General features: G+C 44.8%; 1 pseudogene; it reads left to right on the top strand.

The window, feature by feature from the left end:
• Positions 1–227: 227 nt before the first annotated feature.
• The window catches only part of LOC123067618 (uncharacterized), a 71,647-nt pseudogene continuing 49,746 nt past the window's right edge, over positions 228–22,128 (top strand).

Raw genomic sequence — 22,128 nt, 5'->3', positions numbered from 1 at the left:
TAGGAGCAGAAGCACTCCCAGCAACCTGCCAAAACTGCAACTAGGCAAAGGAAGAAGAAGACATCATATTCCAAGGATGAAGATTTCAAGGTTGATGAGGAAGTCTCTTCCAAAAGGAAAGGAGACAAGAAAGAGCTTGGCACTGGTACACCAAGCCAGGGATGAAGAAGAAATCTCCTGCTAGAAGGATCCCTATGTCCAAAGCTAGAGCCTCAACCCAGGAAACCATGGAGTTCATACTTGAACCAAAAGAGGCTGGTGAGGGCAAGAAGAGGAAGGAGAGGGTCAAAAAGACCATGGCCAGAGTTATTGGCAGATCTTCTATGATCAGAGACCCATATGAGGAGGAAGAAGAGCAACATGCACCTCCTACAAAGACTCAGAACTTGATGGGGGGTGCAATTAGGTCAGGGGCTGCTCCATCAAAGCCCAAGATTGCCCCCAAGGCTGCTGCTCAAGCCCCTAAGAGACCCACCAGGAACATTCCAGCTGTTGAGAAGAATAATGCCCCAGTGCCTAAAGTAGAACAAGAAGACGAAGGGCAAGTGCTTAGGAAATTGAAGCCCAAGAATCCTGACCATGATGACACCTGTCCTGTGTCTGAGAACATGAATATAAGAAAGGATGCAGGTCTCAAGCTATGGAGGCAGACTAACCCATATGCCATTGTTGTTGACTACAGGTTCCATACAAAGGAACAACAAGACTTCTATGAGACTGTGCTCCTTGACAAGAAGCCAATAGTAAGTGACATGAGATGGGTTGACTGGAAGTTCATTGACAACAATGAAGATCATTTCCCAGGAGTTCATGAGAGTTTCAGATCAACGGGAGTTGATGCATTTGTTGGTCAGAATTTGACTAAATGGAATGATGAGTTGATCATGTAGTTTTACTCTACAGCACACTTTTACCCTGATGGTAAAATTATTTGGATGACTAAGGGTACTAGGTACCAATCTTCTGTTGCTCAGTGGGCAAAGCTATTTAATGCTCCAGAAGAGCATGAGGAGGACACTGATGTGTACGCCAAGCCAATAAAAGTACATGACTCTATGGCTCACATGTACAAGGAAGTTCCAGATGCTGCCTTGGACACCCACAAGTTTGGGTCAGTTTACTATCTACTTTCAGGTCTGCCAACAATCAACACAATCCTCAGACACACTTTGCTGCCCAAGTCTGGAGATGATAGGATGACTAGAGGGTACTCAATAAATCTGATGCATATGTTTGATGTGCCTGAGAAACTCAAAGTTATGACATTGATTGTTGAGACAATCAAGAGGACTGTTGCTGACCAAAAGAGATCATGTGGCTATGCTCCACATATCCAGATGCTCATCAACTCCAAGATGGGCAAGGGCATGTATCTCTTGGACAAGGAACATCTTCCCATGTTGCCTGAGTTTGAAGACAATATAGTTGTCATGGATCCATCACATCCCACATCTATGCAGGCTTAGGAGAAGAAAGAAAAAGCAAGAGCAGAGAAGGCAGCCAAGGCACCAAGTGCTGAAGAGGCCTCCCATATATTTTTGAAATCGAAGCAAGATAAACTTGGTTATCTCATTCAAGCCACTTTGAGGATTGAGAAAGGATTGACAACCCAAACTCAAAATCAAGAGAGTTTTGACAGGATAATCGAGACTAAATTTTATGATCTAGACTTGAAGGTCATAGAGATCCAGACTGCAGTTGAGAAACTCCAGGATTAAGTGGAAGAGAGAAGAGGGAGAGCTACCACAGAAGCTTTTTAGAGAGTGCCAAGGGCACAAAGGTCTACAGCTGTGCCAGCCAGTGACACATGGGCTACTACTTCAGCACCAGCAGGTACAGTCTCTGTTGTTCCTCCAGTTGCAACTCCACCAGCTCCTCAGACCTCTTCGGATGCATTCGTTGTAGGACTCCTCTCCACGCCACCTTCGCACTCTGGACCTCCCGGAGATCATGCTTAGAGAGCCGCATAGCACTATGCATTTTCAAGTTTTTTGGTAACTTGTTGCCAAAGGGGGAGAAAGTGTATAGATCATAGGCTTCGAGAGAGAGTGTGTGTGTTTGCTTCTTTTTGCCTTTCTTGCTACTCTATTTGCTTTGCTTGTTTGGTATGATACAATTTTTATGCTTGTGTGTGAGATACTTCTATGATCATATGTTTGATCATATCATACTTTAATGCTTGTGCTTAATGATGATATTCTATCTCTCATGTATGATCATTCATATCTTATTTTCGTGATGAGTGCATATTTCATATTCTATCATTTTGAGCGCTCCACCAAGATGTATGTGACATGGAAGAGTGACCCATGGTCCTAATTGATTGTGCATTTGCATTCAAAAGAAAATTTCAAATAATGCACAAATTTAGGGGGAGTTCTTGCTTATCACATACTTCTCAAAGCGACGATGTACTTTATTTATATTATCATTTGTCGAAGCTTTGATCTATATGTTGTCATCAATTACCAAAAAGGGGGAGATTGAAAGTGCAACTAATCCCCGGGTGGTTTTGGTAATTCATAACAACATATAGCTCATTGAACTAATATTCTTCAAGATCAATGTTTCAGAAAGTTCAATGGTTGGTATGGCATGGACTAGAGATGTGGACCCCTCAAAATGCTAAGGACACATATTGGCAAAATCTCAAGACTCTACATTTTCATTTTAGTGATTCAAGATCACATTGAGTCCCTAGGAAAAGCCAATACTATTAAAAGGGGATGAGGTGTTGCTTAATGGCTTGCTTGCTCAAAATGCTTAGTGATATGCTCCAAAAACCCTCAACCACTCACTCATTTCCACATATGTCCTAAACCTAAAGTCAAACTCGGCCCCACCGATTTGATCTATCTGGCGCCACCGAGTTCACTTGACATAGCCATATCCACAAACCCTAATCAATTCGGTCTTACCGATAGGGATCTCGGTCTCATCGAGATGGGATTGCAAACTCTATGTTTCCCTTCGTAACGTTTCTGTCTAACTGAGATGAGCGATTGGTCCCACCGAGTTCGCAGTGCGAACTCTCTATTTCCTTTTCGTAACATTTCGGTCTCACCGAAATGAGCAATCGGTCCCACCGAGTTTGCCTGGCAAATCTATGTTTGCTTATTACTGAAATTGGTCTCACCGAGTTCATGTGATCAGTCTCACCGAGATGAGATTTTGCCCTAACCCTAGTGCATCGGTCTCACCGAGTTGGTATTGTCGGTCCCATTGAAAAGCCTAACGTTCACATTTTGAACCAAGTTGGTCTCACCGAGTTTCACTATTTGTCCGACCGAGTTTGGTAAATTGTGTGTAACGGTGCGATTTTGTGTGGAGGCTATATATACCCCTCCACCCCCTTCTCCATTTGAGTGAGAGCCATCAGAACGTGCCTACACTTCCACTACTCATTTTCTGAGAGAGAACCACCTACTCATGTGTTGAGACCGAGACATTCCAATCCAACCACATGAATCTTGATCTCTAGCCTTCCCCATGTTGCTTTCCACTCAAATCATCTTTCCACCATAGCCAAAGCTATGAGAGAGAGTTGAGTGTTGGGGAGACTATCATTTGAAGCACAAGAGCAAGGAGTTCATCATAAACACACCATCTATTACCATTTGGAGAGTGGTGTCTCCTAGATTGGTTAGGTGTCACTTGGGAGCGTCCGTCAAGATTGTGGAGTTGAACCAAGGAGTTTTTAATGGCAAGGAGATCGCCTACTTCGTGAAGATCTACCCAAGTGAGGCAAGTCCCTCCTGGGCGATGGCCATGGTGGGATAGACAAGGTTTCTTCTTTGTGGACCCTTCGTGGGTGGAGCCCTCCATGAACTCATGCAACTGTTACCCTTCGTGGGTTGAAGTCTCCATCAACATGGATGTACGATAGCACCACCTATCGGAACCATGCCAAAAATCTCCATGTTTACATTACGTTTGCTCCTTTCAAACTCCTCCCCTTTACCTTCATATGCAATGATTTACATTCCTCTGCTACACTCTTAAAATTGCATGTGTAGGTTGATTGCTTCACTTGTGCTAAGTTGCTAAAGTCTGCCAAGACTTAAAATTGGGAAAAGGCTAGATTTTTATTTGGTCAAGTAGTCTAATCACCCCCCTCTAGACACACTTTCGATCCTACAGATCCCCAACGCCACTGCCAAATAGAGATGGATGATGACGCAATCTATACAATGACTAAGTCCCTGCTTAATGAGAGTTGGGAGACTTGCAGCAAGACCGGCTTGGCTCCTTTCTGTACCCTCAATAAAGCCCCTGATGTAAGTACTTTAAATAATTTTCCCACTTATTCATTATTAAAATTGTCTTCTCACTATCATTTGATCTTTGTAGGCCAATTCCTCCTTCTAGAACAAGAAATGCCAGGACAAGCCGACAAAAAAGGTCAGAACAAAGGGCAAGGTAGTCAAGAAGCCTGCCAAGAAGAAAACCAACACCTCAGAGAAATTTGCTTTAGATGATGATGATGAGTCATAGGTAGAACTTGACTCCCTTGGCTCATTTTTTTAATTATGTTATTGACACTGATTACCATCAGGATGAAGCGGGTGCCAGCAACATAGATGGTCTTGAGGTAACTATCCTTTCTCCCGACTCAGAGCCTTTGCCAAGACAGACAGTCCTCCCAATAAGCCGGAAAGTAAGGCCTTTAGCTTACTTGGATCCCAACTTTATTTTGAAGAAGCAGCAGCATGAAGTTTGCTGCATGACCTAGAACAACGGAGGTGGGGAGCTCTCCTCTGGTTTACCCAACACTCCGGCCCCGCGCAAGCACCGGGAAGAGGTGCCTCCATGTTTAAACTCTTTTTATCCAAAGGTGAGTCTTGTTCACCAGCCACTTAATCCTTCCGACTCAAACTATCAAGGATCTTCAAATTCTTCTTCTGGTGACTCAATGGGGACTCATATTCCGGCTTTCAAGATTGCCACTGGGTAACAATACTTACCTTCATTGTTTTAACTTTGTAAATAGACATACTGATCTCTTTATTTTTCCTTTCTCAGCGGAATAGCCAAAGCCAAGATAAATAAGCCGGTTGAGGACCCCAAGGTGCACGAGCCAGAAAAACAACTGCCGGAGTCTGAAGCCTCAATTCAGAATCTTGAAAATATCACTGATGAGCCGCCACCAGTAAATCCAGAGGCCTCTGTGGACCCCATGAATATGGATTCATCAGGTGCTAAACCGCCAAGCCCTGCCAAGCCTACTGAAGAGGTTGAAGATGTTGTGGTCACTAGCACCAGGTACAATGAACCGGGGAATCCTATGGTGCTGGCCAAACATTCTACTAAGGAAGAATTTTCAGCTGCTGAAAAGGGCAAGCGGAAGTTGGATTTGGAGAGCTATGCCTAGTTCAACGCTCAGGAGATTCACGCGGGTTATTTAAACCTCCTTCATACTAGCCGTGACTTTGAAGCCGGCTTGGTCAATCTCATGAAGGAGCGCTTTGAGGTAAGCATTAACAAGACCTTCTCATATTAGTTTATACCAGTCAGCCGCCAAGTCTGTTGAATACGAAAGAATTTAATATGTTGTAGACTTAGATAATCTTTTTGATCATGTAGCTATACCATTGCAATTTGTAATTGCCGAATCATAACATGTAGCCCCCAAGGGCCGACTTAAAATTGGAAATTTAAGCCGGGACATCAAGCTGTAGTGCTAAAATCCACATATGTAGCCCCCAAGGGCCGGCTTAGGCTGCATAGCTAAGCTGGGACTTACCATCATATTTATGAACAAATCCAAACATGTAGCCCCCATGAACCGGCTGTAATTGAAGGAATTTAGCTGGGTCATTATAGATTTGTCTTCAAAATAGCAATGTGCATTAGCCCCCAAGTGCCAAGTAAAATACTTGTATTATGCTTGGGACTTCCAAGAAGAAGATCATAATATTGTCTGTCTCTGTTCATTGCAGGCTGAATTAAGTATGAAAGAATCTGAAGTCACTGATCTGCGGCAGAACATCAAGTTCCAACAATCTGAAACTTCGAAAGCCAAATCAGAATTGAATACTGCTTTGGAAAACACCGAAAAGCTAAAAAAGGAGTTCGGTGCTGAGAGAGTCGGCTAGGATACTGAGAAGGCAGCTCTGTTAAAGAGAGCGGAAGATGCTGAGGCTGCTCTTAAGCCGGTGACTAGCGAGTTATCCGGCTTAAAACATCATATCAGTAGCATGACAACCGCCATCTTTGGTAAGTAATATTGTACTTCAATTGTTCACCACCAATGTATAACAATCATTAACCGGCTTATCAATCTCTTTTCTGATGCAGGCTCCAGAAGTTCCAAGCTAGGTCCAGACATGCGCGTAAAGCTGCATATACCCTTGTGGAGCAGTTGTACACCGACGCTCAATGGGCAATTTCTGTGGTCTCCCATAAGAAGCAACCAGTTTCACTCATCAAGGAAGTGATGAAGAAACTATCGGTGCTGCCGTAAAGAGTTGAAGAACTAAAGCGGTCAACTGCTAGAGTCGGTGCCATCACTATGCTGAGCCAGGAAAAGGCATGACAAGCAAAACTTGACCTGAAAGAACTAGCCACCAGTTGCCCACGCTTGAAAGAAGACGGTTCTCCCTTCGAAGCGGCAGATTTCACCAAGTGCATAAAAGAAATGCGCCCTTTGGCAAGCCAGCTGCAGAGGAGACGGACTTGTCAAAATATCAGGCGGCTTACACCAAAGAAAACTTAAGAGTAGCAGCGCTGGTTCATGATTCCATGGACCTCATCCCGCCAACATGTAAGCACACCTTCGCCCCTGATATTGATCCGTCGGGCCTTATAGATGATGAAGCTGTGTTTAGAGCATTGACTGGGATCAACTGGGCCACATCTGACTTCCAGGCAATGGGTGAGGAAGAAGAAGAAGAACCGGTGCAAGATGACTCAAAGTCTTCAACACACCAAGATCAGGACAGCTGATCCCTTGTGGCGGCTTACCAACTACCTCATGGCACAGTTTGTTCAAAAAACACTTAATCATTTTGGGATTCATGGTAGCCTTGTAATAGGCTAGTTGAAAACAATGATCTGACATGCCATTGTGCATGTTTTGATGCTTGAATATGTTAAACTGTCATTCTGACGTTTGAAGATCCACGGTTTTGTGCTTTATCACATTCATTCATCAGACGGGTCATAACAAATAATGTTGTGATGCTTGCACACACACAAATAAATAACATGTGCCCTGGCAGTTTTCCCCAGGGCGGGTTATAATGCTCAACATAATATGTTCTGGTGACTTAAAGTCTAGAACGAGGGCGAGCTATCAAAACTGCGCATATTCATATAACAAGTAAAACATACCTGTGAAATTGGTTCATACAACTAGCTTACATCGCCATATCCGGTGAGGATGACAGTTCAACAACTTAGAGCACATAACTCCAAGCGCATAATCCAAGTATACTGGCGACTTAATGTCTGAAGCTAGAACAGGTTATCAAAACTCCAGATATGCTCAAATCTGAGCCATAATGATTAAGGCTACATGGCCTGAATCATTTTAAACCATATGCCAATATGGTACAAAGATGTGAATCCAACAATCTTTTGAGAAAAATAACAAATTAGGAAAAAAAACAAGGCGTTCATAGGCTGCCAAGCCTCAATATCACGTGTTGTTTGGTAACCTTTAACCTGGGCAATAAACCCCCAAGTGATTTGCAACAAGGCGTATAAGCCGGATCAATAGGGTAGTCATAGCTATGCTCAATGAGTAGGATTTTTAACAAGGCGTGCAAGCCGGATCAATAGGGTAGTCATAGTTATGCTCAATGAGCAGGAAGCCCCCAAGTACTTTTTAACAAGGCATGCAAGCCGGATCAAGAGGGTAGTCACAGCTATGCTCAATGAGCAGGAAGCCCCCAAGTATCTTATGAATTGATAATAAAGACTCAGATACTCATAAATGAAAGGATAGAGGCCCTGAATTATTAGGGGTGCTAGCTTTATTATACTTGATCATAATATATACATGGATGAAAATATATACAACACAAGAGCCAGTGGCTCAGGTGTAATAAGGCAAAAGATGAGCAATGTTCCAAGGCCGGTAGGTCTCCTCCTCCGTTGTGCATGAGTCCTTGTGGTCTCGAATATCAATGAGGTAGTACGACCCGTTGTTCTCACCACAAAGGGCCCTTCCTAGGTGGGGATAATTTGTGCATGTCTGTTTGATCCTGGATGAGCCGGAGCACCAAATCGCCTTCTTGAAAGGTTCGAGTTTTAACCCGGCGGCTATGATAGCAATGTGAATCTTGCTGGTATATCGCCGTACGAGCCGCCGCAAGGTCACGCTCTTCATCCAACAAATCAAGAGCATCTTGACATGCTTTTTCATTATCAGCTTCAACATAAGCCGCCACACGGGGCGAGTCGTGAAGGATATCACTGGGAAGAACTGCCTCTGCTCCGTAAACCAAGAAGAAAGGCGTATAACCCATGGACTGTTGGGGGTAGTATTGATATTCCAAAGCACTGAGGGTAAATCCTCAACCCAATAACCCGGCGTCCTCTGCAAAGGGACCATAAACTGGGGTTTATACCTCTCAAGATTTCTTGATTGGCCCTTTCGTCTTGACCATTGGACTGGGGGTGAGCCTCTGATGAAACGTCAAGAGGAATATGCTCTTGTTGAAAAAATTCTTTCATAGCACCTTTAGATAGATTAGTGCCATTATCAGTGATGATGTTATGAGGATAGCCAAAACAGAAAATAACCTTTTTAATGAATTGAACTATCGTTGCCGCATCACACTTGCTGACCGGCTCTGCCTCAACCCACTTTGTGAATTTGTCAACCGCCACCAAAAGATGGGTCTTCTTATCCTTGGATCTCTTGAAAGGTCCAACCATATCCAGCCCCCAGGATGCAAACCGCCAAGTAATTAGAATCATTCTGAATTCTTGAGCTGGCACATGAGCTCATCTAGAAAATTTCTGACAGCCATCGCACTTGCTAACCAGATCTTCCACATCAGCATGAGCCATCAACCAATAAAACCCATGACGAAAAGCCTTAGCAATGAGAGACTTAGAGTCGGCATGATGGCCGCAATCCCCTTCATGAATCTCCTTTAGAACCTCACGACCCTCCTTAGGAGAGATGCATCACTAGAACACCCCTGTGACACTGCATTGGTGTAACTCGCCATTGGCAATGGTCATTCACTTAGACCACTGGGTTATCTTCCTGGCCAAAGTTTCATCCTCAGATAACTCGCCCATGGGTCATATAAGCCAAGTATGGCGCTGTCCAATCCGTAATAACATGAAGAGCCGCCACCAACTATGCCTCTGGGTTAGGAATAGCAAGATCCTCCTCTGTGGGCAATTTAACTGAAGGATTATTTAGAACATCAAGAAAAACATTAGGTGGTACCAGTTTACGCTAGGACCCCAGCGGGCTTAAAGCATTAGCCGCCTCATTTTTCCTGCGATCAATATGTTCCACCAGATAACTTTTGAAATGACCAACAATATCATCAATCGTCCGGTGATAAGCCGCCATGAGCTGGTCTTTAGAATCCCAAGTTCCTGAGACTTGTTGAGCCACCAGATCTGAATCGCCAAAACACCTGACCCGGTTTAAGTTCATCTCTTTGGCCATCCGAAGACCATTGAGTAAAGGCTCATATTCAGCTGCATTGTTAGTGCAAGGAAACATTAGCCTCAAGACATAACAAAACTTATCACCTCGTGGGGAAGTCAAAATAACTCCAGCCCCCGATCCTTCCAACTGCCTGGATCCATCAAAATGAATAGTCCAATACGTATTATCCGGCTTATCCTCGGGCATCTACAACTCTGTCCAATCATTGATGAAACCCACAAGTGCATGAGACTTAATGGCTGTTCTAGGAATATATTTCAGACCATGGGATCCAAGCTCAATGGCCCACTTAGCCACCCGTCCTGTAGCTTCCCTGTTTTGAATAATATCCCCAAGAGGAGCAGAACTGACCATAGTGATGGGATGACCAAGGAAATAATGTTTCAACTTGCAACTAGCCATGAATACTCCACAAACTAGCTTCTGCCAATGTGGGTACATCTGCTTAGACTCAATTAATATTACACTGACATAGTAAACTGGCCTTTGAACTGGATATTCTTGCCTGACTCCTTCCTCTCCACAACAACTGCCACGCTGACGGCCTTGCTATTAGCAGCCACATATAAGAGTAAGGGCTCCTTATCACTAGGAGCTGCAAGAATCGGCGGCTCAGCCAACTGTTTCTTAACCACCTCGAACACCCCATTGGCAACATCACTCCACACAAAGCGATTTGTCTTCTTCATCATCTGGTATAAAGGAATAGCATTTTCCCCCAGGCGGCTTATAAACTAGCTTAAGGCCGTAATATGACCCTCCAAATGCTGAACATCATTAACACACGCCGGCTTAGCCAAAGAAGTGATAGCCTTGATTTTCTCTGGGTTAGCTTCAATACCTCTCTCAGAGACCAGAAAACCTAAGAGCTTGCCTGCTGGCACACCAAAAACACATTTGGCCGGGTTAAGCAACATCTTATAGAACCGGAGATTGTCAAGGTCTCCAGAAGATCATCTAGCAAGGTCTCCTTCTTCCTGGACTTCACAACAATATCATCCACATAAGCGTGAACATTGCGTCCAATCTGGCTGTGGAGGCAATTCTAAACACAACGCTGATAAGTCACCTGGGCACTCTTGAGCCCAAAAGGCATAGACACACAGCAGAAGGCTCCAAAGGGAGTGATGAAAGATGTCTTCTCCTAGTCCTTAACTGCCATTTTGATATGATGATAACCAGAATAAGCATCTAAAAAACTCAAACGCTCACAACCCGTTGTAGCATCAATGATCTGATCAAAACGAGGGAGAGCAAAAGGATCAGCCGGACAAGCCTTGTTAAGGTCTGTGTAATCTATGCACATATGTTAAGTGTCGTTCTTCTTAAGCACCAGCACCGGGTTAGCCAACCATTCAGGATGAAAAACTTCAACCATAAACCCGGCCGCCAAGAGCCAGGCCACTTCTTCACCAATGGCCTTGCACCTTTCTTCATTAAAATGCTGAAGGAATTGCTTGACCGGTTTAAACTTCGCATCAATATTGAGAGTATGCTCAGAGAGTTCCCTCGGTACACCTGGCATGTCAGAAGGTTTCCATGCAAACATGTCCCGGTTCTCACGGATGAACTCAATGAGCACACTTTCCTATTTCGGATCCATGTTAGCACTAATAATGAACTGCTTGGATGAATCGACAGGGATGAAGTCAACCTATTTTGTGTCATCCACCAATTTAAACTTCAACAAAGGGTCCTGCTCTATAGTCGACTTCTTCAAGGGGGTCATATCTGTCGGGTCAACATTATCTTTATAGAACTTTAGCTCCTCTGTTGCACAAGCCGACTCAGCATAGGCATCGTCGCCCTCTTCGCATTCCAAAGCTATCTTTCTGTTTCCATGTACCGTGATGGTACCCTTATAACCCGGCATCTTAATATGCAGATAAACATAACAAGGTTGTGCCATAAATTTGGCATAAGCCGGCCGTCCAAATAAGGCGTGATAAGGGCTCTTGATCTTACCACTTCGAAAGTCAATTTTTTAGCGTTGTAGTCATATTCGTTACCAAAAACTACCTCCAAGGCTATCTTACCAACTGGATATACTGACTTACCGGGCACCACCTCATGAAAAACTGTAGAGGACGGCTTAAGATCTTTGTCAGCAAATTCATACGGCGAAACATATCATAGCAAAGGATATTGATACTAGTTCCCCCATCCATGAGCACTTTAGTGAACTTGTACTCTCTGACCTGAGGTGCCACCACCAAAGCTAGCTGACCCGGATTATCAACCTCGGGCGGATGATCCTCATGAATCCCTACAGTTGGTTGTTCTGACCATCGTATGATGGAGAGACAGTTGGCGCCCACCGTGGGGCCAGCGCATGATGGTTTCGAGTTCTTGAAGGGCAGCTTCACAGGGCTCAAGGGATACACTATGGGCCGGATGACTAAGAGTCGTCGTGGCAAGCTTTACATCGATGACGTGGGCTGGGGCCTCGAGGCCGGCTCAATCGAGTATGGGTACCGGGTCCCCTTTGGCGGAATTCATGTCTTCATTGGCAAGATTGGAGATACGGAGGTTGAGCCAGACACCTGCACCGACATCATCGAGACGGCTCAACGCATGCGACCCGCCAGGGTTCAAGCCGCCCCAAGAGATGTCTTTGTTGGTTTTACTCAAGGAGTGGATCTTGAGGGTGGATCTGTGTATGGTGGAGAGACGATCGTCTATTCAGGCAATGAGTCATCAACTGGCGAGAGCGATTCCATGTATCAAGTTCTGGATGGCGGGCTTGGGGGTTGTTCCGATAGTGACAGTATTCTGGACCCCTTACGAGCCGCCACACCGGGTTGTGATCTTCATGGCCGATACGCAGCCAGGGCAGGATTATTCAACTGCAGCAACGATGATCTCTGGGTCAACAATGGCAATGGCAGCCGAGGCAGCAGGCCCTGTGCGCTCGTCGACTCAAGTTTTATCTGATCTATTGGATGCCCTGGCAACACTATTAATGGCAGAGGCAAACCAAACTCAGCATAACGCATATGTTGTGAAATTACGTGATGAGATAGCGCAAGCCAAGGAGGATCTAAATGCTGAGAACACCCGGATGGACCAGTAACCCGCCCGGGGTGGACCGAGCTGTTGAGGCGTCGGCGGCTGGAGAACCGTTTCACCTACGTGCTATAGACCCCCGCGTTTGAATTTGACCCCTCCCCAGCGCGTTCTGACACCCCCGGGTCATTTTTCTAATCCCTTGGATAACATGATAGCTGCGTCTACTAGACTGGCGGCTTTCCCCGTTCAAGATGAGTCACCAGCAGCAATGGAAATACAGTGAGCCGAAGAGCTTCTTCAGATGGCCATGACTCAACAGGCGGCTTATTTGTACAATCGTGATTGGATTCATTCAACGCCATGCCCAAGTCAAAGCTATAGCCGACACCTGGATGAGTCGGCTGTGTTGAGCAGTGAGCGGCACCATAATCAACCTCGTAGGCCTGACTCACCGTGTGTTGGGAACATTTTCCAGACCTTGGTGGACCAGGGCAAGGTGCGGCGTGAGGCTGAATTGGCGTCTCAGCAACAATCTCCGGCTTATCCATTAGCCTCTATGGGGGTAGGAGTAACTTCCAGAACCTCAGGTAACCTTGTTTAGTGTCGGCCCTGCGCAATGAGCGCTTGCCCAAGGATTTCAAGGGCCCCGTAAGGTGCTTAACTACACGGAGGATCAACCCCCGGAGACTTGGATTGAAAGCTACGAGATGGCAATGAGATGTTGGACATCAGTGATGCTGCATGTGCTAAGTATTTCACCATGATGTTAGATGGGCCGGCTCGTACTTGGTTGAAAGTGCTACCTGCTAACTCTATCGGGTCATGGGCGGAGTTGAAAGCACAGTTTATTCAAAATTCCAAAGATAAATGCAAACAACCCATGCGAGGGCGAGTCAACAACCCGTTGGGTGCGTCGGGTCTCAGCTATTATACATTCGTCAGAAGGTATCAATGTCGGCCCAACAATCCTGATGTTGGAGAAGAATTGTCGTTTCCTTCCCCTTAAACAGAAATTGGGACGGCTTAAATGTCATTGCAATGATATGGGGGAGCTCATGTTGGCTCTCACTAAATATGTCGACTCAGATAGCACTAAAGATCTTGAATCTGATGAAGAGAAGGACGATAAGGGAAAGAAGAATGGCAATGTGAAGGGACAACATAACCCGACGAACCAAAGTGGCAACGGTAAACGGAAAGCCAATGGCAATTCTGATTTTGTGGCTAACACCAATACACAGGGAAATAACCGGTGTCGTAAGGGGAGAGCACCACCACCCCGGTTTGGAGGGCCAAGGTTTGACCTGGAGGCCATGGTGAATCAACCTTGCTTGAAGCACGACACGTAGGAGACGCCAGCTGGTCATCTGTGGAAGGATTGCTTCATAATGAGGGAGTATAAAAATTCTAGTTTCTCCCAGAATAATCATGGTCCGCAAGGCGGTTCAGAACCCGGCTCACACGGGCCTGGGTTTGGAGGTGGTGGCTCAAGCTCTGGCTTTCAGGGCCAAGGTACTCAAGGTGGTTTTAATCGGCAATCTGGCCAAGGAAATCAGCAGCAGCAGTCTGGTTATCAGAGCCATCCTAAACAGCTTAATAGCAGGCAATATCATGTGTTTACTATGAGTCTGTGAAAACGGGATCAAAAGATCCATAAGCGGGCGGTGAATTCTGTTGAACCGGCGGTTCCTCGGTATTTAAGATGGTCTGAGCAGCCTATCGTGTGGAGTCGGGAGGATCACCGGCCCCGGGTTGACAATCTGAGTCAATTAGCTTTGGTAGTTGCACCTTAGGTGGGAGGATACAAGTTAACAAAGGTACTCATGGATGGTAGCAGTAGTATCAATATCCTTTACTATGAGACTTTTTGTTGAATGAATTTAACTGACAAAGATCTTAAGACATCTTCAACTATTTTCCATGGTGTGGTGCCTCGTAAGTCGGCATATCCAATGGGTAAGGTAACCCTGGAGGCGGCCTTTGGACATGCTTATGATTCCAGAGCTGAGAAGTTGACCTTTGAGGTGGTGAAGATCAAGAGCATGTAACATGCCATGTTCGGGCGGCCGGCTTACGCCAAGTTTATGGCACGGCCGTGTTATGTTTATTTGCAGCTTAAAATGTCGAGTCATAAGGACACCATCATGGTGCATGGTGATAGGAAGATTGCTATGGACTATGAAGAAGGAGATGTTGCGTATGCTGAGTCGGCATGTGCCGCTGAGGAGTTGAAGTTTTATAAAGACATGGTTGACCCGGCGGATATGACGCCTTTGAAGAAGCCAACTACAGAAAACGAACCCCTGTTGAAGTTTAAATCGGCAGATGACACTAAGATGGTTGATTTTGTTCCTGGTGATTCGTCCAAGCAGTTCGGCATCAGTGCTAATATGGATCCGAAATAGGAAAGCGCGCTCATCGAGTTCATCCATGAGAACCAGGACACCTTTGCATGGAAGCCTTCTAACATGCCAGGTGTACCGAGGGAACTCGCTGAACACACTATTAATGTGGATCCCAAGTTTAAGCTGATCAAAGAGTTTCTTTGGCATTTTAACGAAGAGAGGTGTAAGGCCATTGGTGAAGAAGTGGCCCAGCTCTTGGCGGCTGGGTTTATCATTGAAGTTTTTCATCCAGAATGGTTGGCTAACCCGGTGCTGGTACTTAAGAAAAACGGCACTTGGCGTATGTGTGTGGATTATACATACCTTAACAAAGCTTCGGTTGATCCTTTTGTTCTCCCTTGCATTGATCAGACTATTGATGCTACGACGGGTTGTGAGCATTTGAGATTTTTGGATGCTTATTCTGGTTATTATCATATCAAGATGGCAGTTAAGGACCAAGAGAAGACAACTTTCATCACTCCCTTTGGAGCCTTCTGCTATGTGTCCATGCCCTTTGGGCTCAAGAGTGCCCAGATGGCTTACCAACATGTGTTCAGAATTGCCTTCATAACCAAATTGGGTGCAATGTTCATGCTTATGTGGATGATATTGTTGTGAAGTCTAGGAAGAAGGAGACTTTGATAAATGATATGAAAGAGACCTTTGACAATCTACGGGTCTATAAAATGATGCTTAACCCGGCCAAGTGTGTCTTTGGCGTACCAGCAGGCAAGTTATTGCGTTTCCTAGTTTTTGAGAGGGGCATTGAAGCTAACCCGGAGAAGATCAAGGCTATCACTTCTTTGGCTAAGCCGACGTGTATCAATGACATCCAGCATTTGGCGGGTTGTATTACGGCCTTGAGCCGGTTTATAAGCTTCTTAGGAGAAAAGGCAATTCCTTTGTATCAAATGATGAAGAAAACGGATGATTTCGTCTGGAGTGACGCGGCTAATGAGGTGTTTGAAGGCCTTAAGAGACAGCTGGCTGAACCGCCGGTTCTTGCTGCTCCTATTGAGAAGGAGCCCCTGCTTCTGTATGTGACTGCTAACAATAGGGCGGTCAGTGTAGCCGTTGTGGTGGAACGGAAAGAGCCGGGCAAGGAGTATCCAGTTCAAAGCCTGGTTTATTATGTGAGTGAGGTGCTCATTGAGTCTAAACAGAGATATCCGCATTGGCAAAAAATGGTTTATGGCGTGTTCATGGCCAGTCGCAAGTTGAAGCAATATTTCCTTGGCTATCCCATCACTGTGGTTAGTTCTACTCCTTTGGGAGATATTATTCAAAACAGAGAAGCCACAGGTTGGGTAGCCAAGTGGGCAATTGAGCTTCGGCCCCATGGGTTGAAGTATGTCCCTAGAACGGCCATCAAATCTCAAGCACTGGTGGATTTCATCAATGACTGGACGGAATTATAGATGTATGAGGATAAGTCGGATAACACGTATTAGACTATTCACTTTGATGGATCCAGGAAACTGGAAGGCTCGGGGGCTGGAGTCATTTTAGCTTCTCCGTGATGTGACAAATTTTGCTATGTTTTAAGGTTGATGTTCCCTTGTACTAACAATGCAGCTGAGTATGAAGCCTTACTCCATGGTCTTCGGATGGCTAAAGAAATGAATATAAGTTGGGTGAGGTGTTTTGGCGAATCAGATTTGGTGGCTCAGCAAGTATCAGGAACGTGGGATTCCAGAGATCCACTCATGGCGGCTTATCACTGGGAGGTTGATAATATTGCTGGTCATTTCAAGGGGTATCGAGTGGAGCATATTGATCGAAGGAAAAATGAGGTCATTGATGCATTAAGCCGTCTCAGGTCCCAGTGTAAGCCGGTACCTCCTAATACTTTCCTTGATATTTTGCATAACCCTTCGGTTAAATTGCCTACAAAGGAAGATCTTGCAATTCATGACCCGGAGGCGCAGTTGGTGGCGGCTCTCCATGTTATTCCTAATTGGACTGTTCCATATTTGGCTTATATGACCCGGGGCGAGTTATCTGAGGATGAAACTCTGGCCAGGCAAATAACCCAGAGGTCTAAGTGAATGACTATTGTCAATGGTGAGCTACACAAATGCAGTGTTACAGGAGTGTTTCAACAATGTATTTCCCCTGAGGAGGGACGTGAAATTCTAAGGGAGATTCATGAAGGAGATTGCGGTCATCATGTCGGCTCTAAGTCTCTCATAAGTAAGGCTTTTCATCATGGGTTTTATTGGCTGACGGCTCATGCGGATGTTGAAGATCTGGTCAGTAAATGTGATTGCTGTCAGAAATTTTCACGACGAGCTCATGTGCCGGCTCAAGAATTGAGCATGATTCCAATTAGTTGGTTGTTTGTAGTTTGGGGGCTGGATAGAGTTGGGCCTTTCAAAAGGTCTAAGGATAAAAAGACTCATCTCCTGGTAGCTGTTGACAAATTTACAAAGTGGGTTGAAGCTGAGCCGGTCAGCAAATGTGATGCGGACACGGTGGTTCAATGTATCAAAAAGGTGATCTTTCATTTTGGATATCCTCATAGTATCATTACTGATAATGGTACTAATCTGTCTAAGGGAGCAATGAAAGAATTATGTCAACAAGAGCATATCTGTCTTGATGTATCATCAGTGTCTCACCCCCAGTCTAATGGCCAAGCTGAAAGAGCTAATCAAGAAATCTTGAGAGGTATCAAGCCCCGGCTTATGGTCCCTTTACAGAGGACACCAGGTTGTTGGGTGGAAGAGTTTCCCTTAGTGCTTTGGAGTATCAATACCACCCCCAACAGATCTACAGGTTACACGCCTTTCTTCATGGTTTGAGCAGAGGCGGTTCTCCCTAGTGACATACGTCACGACTCGCCCCGTGTGGCGGCTTATGTTGAAGCTGATAATGAAAAAGCACATCAAGATGCTATTGACATGTTGGATGAAGAGCGTGACCTTGTTGCGGCTCGTTCGGCGATTTACCAGCAAGATCTGCATCATTATCACAGCCGCCGAGTTAAAACCAGAACTTTTCAAGAAGGAGATTTGGTGCTCTGGCTCATCCAGGATCAAACTGACATGCACAAGTTGTCCTCACCTTGGGAAGGGCCTTTTGTGGTCAGCAAGAATCTGAACAACGGGTCATGCTACCTTATCGATGTTTGAGACCACAAGGACTCACGCACATCGGAGGAGGAGATCCACCGGCCGTGGAATATTGCTCATCTTCAGCCATATTACACCTGAGCCATCGGCTCTTGTGATGTACATACTTTTGCCAATGTATATATTATGACAAGTATAATAAAGTCAGCATCCCTGATAATTCAGGGCCTCTGTCATTTCATTTTAAGAATTTGAGTCTTTATTTACTTCATAAAGTCACTTGGGGGCTTCCTACTCATTGAGCATAGCTATAACTACCCTACTAATCCGGCTTGAAACGCCTGAATCAAAATATTACTTGGGGGCTTCTTGTTAAATAAACAGGAGCTTTGTTGTCCCTCGTAGTAGGCTTGGATGCGAGGTTTATTCACCAAAAATCCGGGTTATCATGCCTTTGTATGCTTGCCACTCCGACCAAGTAATCCTTGAATGACTCGCCGTACTCTTGACAGTCAATCTTGGAAAGGCCCTGAACTTGTCAAGGTTAAAATGTTGATTGATCATGTGAGGCCCGACTTACAAGGTTTGAATGAAGGAGTAACTCAGTGGTTGTGCAGCCCTTGAAAATCACTTGATGTTGAGGCCCGGCAGCCTTTGAAAGCCTTGATTTTTGTTTTCTATTGCCTTTCAATCTTTTTTGCTATTTGTCCCATGTTGATATATGGTTGAAAGTGGATTCAGGCCCTGATGCCTTGATCTTAATGTGATATTACCCGATGTTTTGGTAACCCTGTCTGGCTTTGGGCGTTAAGTCGCCAGCAGATGAGGATCATATGTTTGAGGTCCTGTACTCTCAACATTTTGGGGGATGTTACCCTCTGTTGTCTAAGGCGTTGTAAGCCGGTAGTGTGAATAAATTACAAAGTGCTGCACTCTGAGTTGGGATTGTTGCCCTTATTTCATATGGCATGGTAAGCCGGCAAGATACATAGTGGACATTGTTGCCCTTATTCTATAAGGTTTTGGTAAATCAGCCCTAGTTATGGACATTACAGTCACTAGTGGTTTGTTATATGGAGTTTTTGACCCGCCTTGGAGAAAACCGCCAAGGTACTTCTGCTCTGTTTTTATGCAGGGTTTATGATGACATGCCTCAGCAAAGTTGATAATGAGCATAAGCATGAACACTGGATCGTCAAGGAAGATTAAAATGGTTCATAAAGTGTTATGAAGGTTAACATACGCGCTGGCATGGCAGATAATTGTTTTAAATCTCACCTATTACAAGGAAGCAGATGGCCCAAAAGAATAACTGTTTTTGTAAAGTATTACAGCTGGCAGATGCTAAGCCGGCGGGCAGCTTACTGGTCTTGACCTTGGTGGCTTGAGGGTTGTGGATCATCCAGCACCGGTTCATCGTCCTCCTCTTCACCCATTGGCTGGAAGTCAGATGTTGCCTAGTTGATCACAGTCAAAGCTTTCAATATAGCTTCATCACTGATGACCCGCAAGTATACGGGATAGTTGTAGCCTCTTTCGATAAGTAAGAGCGTCAAACCCAACGAGGAGCTAAAGGTAGAATAAATACTCTCTCAAGTCCTATCGGCCACAGATACGACTCTACGCACGCTTGACGTTCGCTTTACCTAGAACAAGTATGAAACTGGAAGTACTTTGTAGGAGTGATAGGATAGGTTTGCAAGATAATAAAGAACACATAAATAAAAAGTAGGGGCTGTTTAGATAAAGATGCAATAAAGTAAATATAGCGAGTGTGGAAAAGTGGTGGTAGGAGTAGTGGAATTGTCCCTAAGCAATTGACTACGTTACTAGACCAATAGCAAGTTTTTATGTGGGAGAGGCCCTGCTAGCATGTCATCCCTGACATGGAATTCTATGCACTTATGATTGGAACTATTAGCAAGTAGTCCACAACTACTAACGTTCATTAAGGTAAAACCCAACCATAGCATTAAGATATATTGGTCCCCCTTCAATCCCGTATGTATCAATTTCTATGCTAGTCTGGAGATTCTGTCACTCTTGCCCTCCAATACATAGTCCTATCAACATACAACTAACCCTATGGTGTGATCCATGCACGCGCTCATATGATGGGCACCATAGGACAGCAACATAACCACAAGCAAATTAAATCAATCATAGCAATTCATCAACCACCAATAGGACAACGAAAATCTACTCAGACATCATAGGATGGCAACACATCATTGGATAATAATATGAAGCATAAAGCACCATGTTCAAGTAGAGGGTACAGCGGGTTGCGGGAGAGTGGACCGCTGTAGATAGAGGGGGGAAGGTGATGGAGATGTTGGTGAAGATGACGGCGGTGTTGGTGAAGATCGCGGTGATGATGATGGCCCCCGGCGGCGTTCCGGCGCCACTGGAAGCAAGGGGGAGAGAGCTCCCCTTCTTCTTCTTCTTCCTTGACCTCCTCCCTAGATGGGAGAAAGGTTTCCCCTCTGGTCCTTGGCTCCCATGGCTTGGGAGGGGCGAGAGCCCCTCCGAGATTGGATCTATCTCTCTGTTTCTGCGTTCTTTAATTCCGCCCCTTCACCGTTTCCTTTATATCTGGAGATCTGTAACTCCGATTGGGGTGAATCTTTTGCCTAGATTTTTCTCACAAAATTAGCTTTCTTGCGGCAAAAGTAGAGCCTCAACCGCCTTACAGCTGGCCCACGAGAGCCCAGGGCACGCCCAGGGGTAGGGGGCGCGCCCCCCTGTCTCGTGGCCACCCCGGACACCGTTTCGCGTTGATTCTTCCTCCGAAAAATCCCAAATATTCCAAAATAATTCTTTGTCCTTTTTATCCCGTTTGGATTCCCTTTGATATTGGTTTTCTGCGAAACATAAAACATGCAACAGATAGGAACTGACACTGGGCACTGGATCAATATGTTAGTCCCAAAAATAGTATAAAATGTTGCCAAAAGTATATGAAAGTTGAAGAATATTGGCATGGAACAATCAAAAATTATAGATACAACGGAGACGTATTAATCACAAATAAGTGTTGATGGGTCAATGTCAGGGGCAAAAGTGTGCTTACGACTTGGAGGCGTAAGGTCCAGAGAATCATGGATTTGCGCCTTGACCTTCTTGTTGTCAGCATCGTAAACCGGCTGATAATGTGACATATCAGTATCTTCGGCCATCTTGCTTGCTAGAGGACACATTCCCCTTGCTATTGAAGCAAAATCTTCTGCACTGAAGGCAGGCCCGTCTTCCTTGACGTTGGGGCAACCATTGGCCAAGTCCTTGAAGGAAATATGCCCTAGAGGCAATAATAAAGTTGTTATTTATATTTCCTTATATCATGATAAATGTTTATTATTCATGCTAGAATTGTATTAACCGGAAACTTAGTACATGTGTGAATACATAAACAAAACATATGGTCCCTAGTATGCCTCTACTTGACTAGCTCGTTAATCAAAGGTGGTTATGTTTCCTAACCATAGACATGTGTTGTCATTTTATGAACGAGATCACATCATTAGAGAATGATGTGATGGACATGGCCCATCCGTTAGCTTAGCATAATGATCGATAAGTTTATTACTATTGCTTTCTTTATAACTTATACATGTTCCTCTGACTATGAGATTATGCAACTCCCGAATACCGAGGAACACCTTGTGTGCTATCAAATGTCACAACGTAACTGGGTGATTATAAATATGCTCTACAAGTGTCTCCGAAGGTGTTTGTTGAGTTGGCATAGATCGAGATTAGGATTTTTCACTCCGTGTATCGGAGAGGTATCTCTGGGCCCTCTCAGTAATGCTCATCACTATAAGCCTTGCAAGCAATGTGACTAATGAGTTAGTTGTGGGATGAAGCATTACGGAACGAGTAAAGAGACTTGCTGGTAACGAGATTGAACTAGGTATGAAGGTACCGACGATTGAATCTCGGGAAAGTAACATACCAATGACAAAGGGAACAACGTATGTTGTTATGAGGTTTGACCACAAATACGATGTCAACTACA

The sequence above is a fragment of the Triticum aestivum genome, chromosome 3B (assembly GCF_018294505.1).
Source record: "Triticum aestivum cultivar Chinese Spring chromosome 3B, IWGSC CS RefSeq v2.1, whole genome shotgun sequence".
NCBI classification, from domain to species: Eukaryota; Viridiplantae; Streptophyta; class Magnoliopsida; order Poales; family Poaceae; genus Triticum; species Triticum aestivum.
This window is presented reverse-complemented; position numbering and strand designations above follow the sequence as displayed.